This window comes from Phoenix dactylifera, chromosome 14 (assembly GCF_051530095.1).
Source record: "Phoenix dactylifera cultivar Ajwa chromosome 14, Ajwa_hap1_PhDact_Kaust_v1.1, whole genome shotgun sequence".
In the NCBI taxonomy this organism is placed as follows: domain Eukaryota; kingdom Viridiplantae; phylum Streptophyta; class Magnoliopsida; order Arecales; family Arecaceae; genus Phoenix; species Phoenix dactylifera.
Genome location: NC_143203.1, coordinates 217428 through 224875, shown reverse-complemented (window position 1 = coordinate 224875; position 7448 = coordinate 217428). Strand labels below are relative to the sequence as shown.

The 7448-nt window shown below is 40.7% G+C and overlaps 1 long non-coding RNA gene across 1 annotated transcript; it reads right to left on the bottom strand.

The window, feature by feature from the left end:
- Positions 1–2525: 2525 nt before the first annotated feature.
- On the bottom strand, positions 2526–5738 carry LOC149751276 (uncharacterized). The gene is made up of 2 exons (XR_016398339.1): positions 3426–5738; positions 2526–3002 (listed from the first exon to the last, which is right to left on the bottom strand). It is a non-coding gene; the product is annotated as an uncharacterized LOC149751276 (long non-coding RNA).
- Between the last annotated feature and the right edge of the window lie 1710 nt (positions 5739–7448).

The following is a 7448-nucleotide window of genomic DNA, read 5'->3' as shown; positions in this document are numbered from 1 at the left end:
AATAACTCTTTAGGATATTCTATAAAACGAGCACTAATTGTCCTATCCTCTAACTTGTCCGCCTGTTGTCATTTGACTTGGGCCGGACATCCCCAAATCTTGAAATAACCAAGACTCAGCTTCTTGCCATGTCATATCTCATATAGTGTGGTAGGAACAGACTTAGAGGAAACACTATTCAATATGTAAATAGCTGAAAATAGGGCATCTCTCTAAAGAAACAAAGGTTGATCAGTGAAGCTCATCATGGACCTGACCATATCCAATAGGGTCTGATTCCTCCTCTCCGACACTCCATTAAGCTGAGGTGTACCAGGAGGAGTCCCTTATGAAACTATACCATTCTCCTTGAGATAATCATGAAACTCTCCACTAAGGTATTCACCTCCTCGATCTGATCGAAGAACCTTAATGAGTTTTTCTGTTTGTTTTTCTACTTCATATCTGAACTCTTTGAACCTTTCAAAAATTTCAGATTTGTGTCTCATACACATATCCATACCGTGAGTAATCATCGGTAAATGAAGTAAAAAATTACAACCCCTAGCCTGTGCATCGAATGGGCCACACACATAAGTGTGTACTAGGGTAAGTATCGCAGTGGACCTCTCCCATGTCCTAAAAAGGATAATTTGGTCATCTTTCCTTGAAGACAGAATTCACAAATCGGATATGACTCGAAAGTCAATGAGCTCAGAAGCCCATATTTCTTCAATTTGTTTATTCTGTCTTCTCCTATATGACCAAGCCTGAGGTGCCACAAATACTTTAGATTTATCTCATCTCTAGATCCTTTTGGATCCTATGGTACTCACTGTTTGCTTAGATACATTCACAGGTACATCCAAATGTAAGTGATAGAGACGGTCAATCATAAAACCATATGCATCCAATTTATTTCTCAAACAAATTGAACAATAGTCTTATAAAAATCTTTCTGTGCTAAACAAGATACAGAAATCAAATTTCTGTTTGCAACAGGTAACAGTCTCTAAGTATCCTTTTAATAATGAGCATATCTGGCATACCTTCTGAAGGTCTGTCACCCTTCTTACTCTTTATGCTTTCCATGTATGTAGAACAGTTCCTCTTCCAATGGCCGTCTTATGATGCAATGGAAACACTTTTCCTTGCAATCGGCCTTTTTTCTTGGAACTTCCTTACTTGGCCTTTTCTCGGTCTTCTGCCTTTTCACAGGTTTCTTCTTCTTCCAAGTAGACTCTCTCTTGGAAGTAGAAACCAACTCGACAGCGAGAACGATGCCCCTTGAACTCTTCAAGGTCCCTAAGGTAGTTACCAATTTTATTTAACAATTCTATTTTGGTGCATACAATCTTGTTCATATGGTAATTTACTATAAACTGTTCATATGAAGCTAGAAGGGATTGCGGGATCAAATCCGTTTGCAATTCCTTGTGCATGGTCATGCCGAGCTTCTCAAGCTCCTCTAAGTTCTTTATCATGGTCAAACCATGATCATGGACAGACTGCCCATCACACATCTTGGCCTTGAAGAGCCTCTTGGATACTTCAAAACATGCTGCGTGACTCTGTTCACCATACAACTCTTGTAGGTGATATAATATGTCCCTGGCGGTCTTCATGTTCTCATGCTGGCATTGTAATTCATTGGACATGGATGCCATTATGCAGCACCTAACTTTATTGTTATTGTTCGTCCACTTAGCATGCATCTTATGCTGACCAGTAATCGGACGGATTGGTAACACAGGGATTCCATGGTCTAGCATATACCCTAATTTCTCACAATTCAAAACTATTTTGAAATTTGCTGAGCTAGTTTTTATAATTGGGTTTGGTCAAATGGTTGTTCTATAGGATATGAGTTAAGAGTCTAGAAGCTGACTTTATAATCCTCAGAGAGTAAAGATTCTAGTTAGAATTTTGTACTTGAACTCTATTTGTTTTAGGGCCTTTTTTTTTTTTTTTTAAAACAAATACACCTCCCACTATTTCCTCGAATCTCTCACACTCCTCTGGTAGAGAAACGGAAACCTTGCGACTCTAGGTTTCAAGTGGGGTGCTACGGTCCCACCAATTTACATACCACCTCACCTAACAGTTATTGGTGACAAATAAACGATGAGTGTACAACTCTTGTACAATGCTTCTCAAGCAAGTTGTAGCGCTATCCGGTCTCTAAGTAATGAAGACCTCACCTAACAGTTATTGGCCCCATTCCTTAGTTAAGTCGGACCCACCGTATAACCGCAGAAGCAAAGCCGTCATTGGGTCCCTCACCTAACAGTTATTGGGCCCAACCCCATCTTTACCCCTACAACATCTCATGCCTAATAGAGAGGTCCAGTCCCCCGATGCAACTTGCCCACTGTATCCAGCCGAGACAAATCAACGCCGGAAAGACCTTAGCAGCTCTACTACGGTGGAAGACCGCTAGACTTAATATTTTCGAGGAGATTTAATTTAGGTCTCTTTCATTTAATTATCTACATCTCATGCAAATAATTATCTACCCGCTATGCATAAACATAAACATCCAGGCATAATAACAAAAATTAAACTGGTGATGATCATGGATCCAGGATGGGGTCATAGTACAAGCACATGCACGTCAATTGGTTAGATCGTCTTCAACTCTTGACTCGATCTTGAGCACCCTTGGTCCAATTGCGATCAACTCCTTGATCCATCTCCAATCAACCCTTGATCTCGATCCGCGCAAATCGTGCTTGTAGAGGCATGCACCGATCAACCATTGACATGCAAACACATCACAGATTACATCCCAGATAACTTTAAAAATAAATAAAATTAAATAATAGTTACAACCCTTTTTCATGAGACACGCAGGTCTCTAATACATCAATATAAGATGCACGCAGGCATCGGAAAATCTGATTTACATGCATCACATAACATCACAGAACATCTCAGACATTGCAGAACATTTCAGCACAATTAAAGGGTCCATCCATGATCATCACCATACGCATCTCATGCATTAAATAAAATTTACAGATCTGAATATTTAATAGATTATGTCATCTTATGAGTTGCTGATCATGCAAGATATGATTCTAAATATTTTTAATCTCATTAACAAATCAATAGAATCATTAATCTAATCGCATAGAAAATCAGCATGCAGAAAAATCAGCAAGCTGAAAATTCTGCATGCAGAAAAAATTCAGCAAGCATAATCTTTAAATTTTCAGATCTATTATGCCTTAATCATTTAATCCTAATCTTAATCTATGCAACCATGGCTCTGATACCACTGTTGGAATCCCTCGCACGCCGCAGAAAATTTCAGAAAAATTCTGCGCGCAGCGGAAGACATGCGCGAGATTCCGTTCATCGCATGATCATATTTTAAAACCGTCGTTCGTAGATAGATTAGGATTAAATACTTTTACATAATATTAGGAAGATCAGATCTTCACCTTGTGCGGGTAGATATTCACCGCAATCTGATGATCGTGGTATTTGTTGAAAGGTTCCTTGAAGCCGCACACGTGTCCGGCCTCTACGGGTATCCACACGAGGCAGAGAACCAATCCAAACTCTCTAATCTCCCTGGGGTGCTAGCTCCCTTGCAGAGATATGTTTTGATGGCTGAAATTCTCTCTTGATTTATCAACTCTTTGATAGATCTCAAGAGGAAGAAGAAGGACTTGAAAGGGAGGAAGAAGATCCCATCTTGCTGCCTCCTTTTCTTTTATTCTTGTGGATGGAAGAAGGGTGAAGAGAGAAAGCCATACACCACCCTATTTTTCTTTGATGCTCATGGCTGAAACCCCAAGAGGAAGGAGGCTTGCCCATGGCACAAAAACCAAGAGGGGAGGAGGCACTCTCACGGCACAAAAGAAAAGAAGAGAGGGGAGGAGCTCTCACGGCACAAAGGGAGGAGAGAAGAGGGATCTCACGGTTCCCTTTCTTCTTTTTCTTTTGCGGGGTCCGCTCCTTATTCTCTCCTCCTTTTTTTTTTGTGTTTGTTTGCGGCTTAATTCAACCTGGGAGAGGGGGCTGCCGTATCCTTATATTTTTGATGAGAGGAGGGGGCCACATGCTCCCCTTTTGAACCCTAGGTGTGAGCTCCTACAAATTAGGAGCTCACGTCTATCTCCTTTTTTTTTTTTTTTTTTTTTCTTTCACATAAAAACCAAGAGGAGGGGCACGCCCCTCCCTTTTATCCTCTCATGCCCCATGCCCAAGCCTCATCTCATGAGGTGTGTGGGCTTCACTTTCAGCCCCTTTAGTCCCCTCATGTTTATCCATAAGATTAAATCAATTATGACTCTTGGAGTCCTAATCTAATTAGGACCCAATTAAATCATGACTCTATTGAACTCTTCAATCCTAATCCAATTAGGAGTCATCTTAATTTATTAGATAAAAATTAATTAGGACTTTAGGAATCCCAATCTAATTAGGACTCATATAATTTTAGTCCTAATCCAATTAGGACTTTAGGAATCCTACTCCAAGTAAGACTCTAATTTAATTTGAAGTCCTAATCTAATTAGGACTCTAGGAGTCCTACTGCAAGTAGGACTCTTATTAAATAAGATCAAGCCATTTAATTAAGTCTAATTGATTTAATTAAATTACAATCCAATTGCAATTACTCCTTCTTCAACTCACTAACTCTTAGTGGGTTAATTAATTATCAATCAAATTGATAATCATGAACTATTGTGATTCCAAATCACAACTCAACCATCGGATCGGTCAATACCTCTATTGTGTGTGACCCCATAGGTTCTATTCTGTCTGGTAGTGAGATATACTGCGATCTCTATCACAATATCATTGAAAACTCCTTTCAATGGGTTGGAACAATTCCAACTCAACTCACCAGGGATCATCAATCATCAAGATAGTCCCTGTGAGTCTCACCATCCACCAGTGACACCTAGCAGCATGTAGTGGCTACCCAGCAGAATGGAATGATGAACCTCTAGGTGCAGTTAGTATATAATACAGTCCTTCTATCGTGGATCCCTACAGGACGGAGGTCATGGATAACTCGTCAAACCCCATCGTCTGTCATATGTCAAGATTTATTCGACTTAAGTTCGAGAATGGAAAACTCCTTTTCCACTGTACATACTACCCCGGCCGAGGATTTACGAACTCAGTCTCATAAATCACATAGGATCTCTCTTAACCTATCAAGATCGATAGATTCCATCTAGATGCACCCCTACTCCTACAATGAACCTACTGCAGCCAATCTGCACCACAAGAACCCAATTGGCTAGGGCTCATGTTTATGTGCTCGTCAAACTACAGCAACCTCACTGTGAATAGCCGAGGCATCGCAGGTCAAAGGACCAGTCATATAACTACAGCATCAAGTAAGTCACTGACGAGTGGATAGACATCCAAGTGACTACTTGCTATGGTCACGCTCAGTACCCTTGTTCTCTAACAAGCACTTGCACAATTGCTCCAGTGTCGCCACACTGTGGACTCAAGACTCGTCCATCAAAGAAAGCGATCTGTGCACTAATCTCAGCGGATCGATCACCGTCCTCGTGATGATCCATCGATCAGGAGCAATTCAGAAATTAATCACCAATGACACATGCCTCAAATTCTCAACTCTTGAGAATATGCGTCATCATCTTATTAATTTCTTGGACGATTCATAGACACATAAGAACATGAATGAAAAGAATGCCCATTCTAATAAATTCATTATTAGGTCAAGTACAAATTTATGTCCCAGAATAAAATAATGCGTCAGCCAAATTGGCTTCTAGGGCATACTTCTAACACTAAGCACCTACATCCGCTTCCCAAGCGATCCCTTGGGAATTCACTATAATTCCGCGGATTACAGTTGGATTATTTTTTGGGCTCACAATCCAAAAACCTTTACACTTTGGTTTTTCGGGATCACCAAGAACCTATGTTGGTTTTACGGGCTCACCAGCAAACCTTTACAAGGTGATTAAAAAGAAGAAAAAAGTTGAAACTCTTAGATAAGCAAATATAACAATTATAAGCTACAAAGAAGAGTTTAGAATATAGTTATCGCTTGATGAGACTTCTCTCTTCTTTGTCAAGATTGCTTCACTCTTCAAGGATTGATGGAGCTCTTAATGTTCCTTAGAATCTGCTCTACCACTTTCTTTTGACTCTTTGAGTGAAGCACTTGGATGAAGAAAATTAGGGCTCTTGTCTTTCTTGTGTGAGCTTTGATATTTTGCAAAAGGATGCCTTCTCTGATGAATAGTATCACTTTAAATAGTTTTTTTCATCCATTGGACACCCTCCATTGGTTAGATTTCAAAAACTAGCCGTTACTTGCTGTTGGGAGGACAAAAAGTACTTCTGCAGAACTAGCCGTTATGCTTCTGCCCGTGCTGGGATCGACCCAAACTTTCCTGGGGTCGACCCAAACTTTTCTGGGGTCGACTCAAACCACTGTTCATCAGACTTGGGGTCGACTCAACTTTCACTAGGGTCGACCCAACTTTCACTGGGGTCGACTCCTGCTACATTGGGGTCGGCCCTCTCAGGAAACACAGAACCTTATATTTCAGCCGTTTTTTACTGGGATCGCCTCAACACTTTTTGGGGTCGACTCAAGGTACAGTGGGGTCAACTCAAGTTCCATTGGGGTCGACCCTCTCAGGGATTTCAGAGAGACAGCATTGAACGACACAGCCTTGGGGTCGACTCATGTTCAGTTGGGGTCAACTCAAGCATTCCTGAGGTCGACTCAATCTGGGGTCGACTCAAGAAAAGTTGGGGTCGGCCCTCTCAGTAAATTTCAGAGACTTGTTTTCTTGAGGCTTGAAGATGGGGTCGACTCAAGCAAGCTTGAGGTCGACTCAACTACTGTTCATCCGTACCATTTTTGTAGAAGTGTGCCTGATGGTTTCATGATGTGCCGGAGTCGACTCCACCAATCTTGGGGTCGACTCATTCCACACTTTGCTGCAACTTAAGGTTAGATTCATCCATACAATCAATGAAATATACTTCAAGCAATTTTGAATGTATGCCATGGTGGTGCTACGTACTCTTAACAATGAAAATTACTATTGTCCCCTTAAGAGTACGTTTCACTTGAAACTTTGCCAAATTAGAATTTAGAATTCACTATCCCTTTTCTATTGCAAATTTTATCTCATTATTAATCATTGAAATACATCTTGATCTCATTCTTCTAATGTACCGAGAGTGACGAACTCAGTAATGATGTATCATGTTAACTTGTAGTATTTAATTAGATATTTTCTCAATGGTTGTGTTAATCATCAAAATACCACTATCATCCTCATTGTAGCATCGACACCAGACTCGTCACATATGAAGGAGAAGCTTTCCCCCTTCCCATTATCACCGAAAGATTTGTCACCGGAACTCCCCCAAAATCCTAGATATCACTCCGACAATGCTTTAAAAAGAGGAGGAGGAGGCTTACCTTACACGAGGGCGAGGTCGACAGT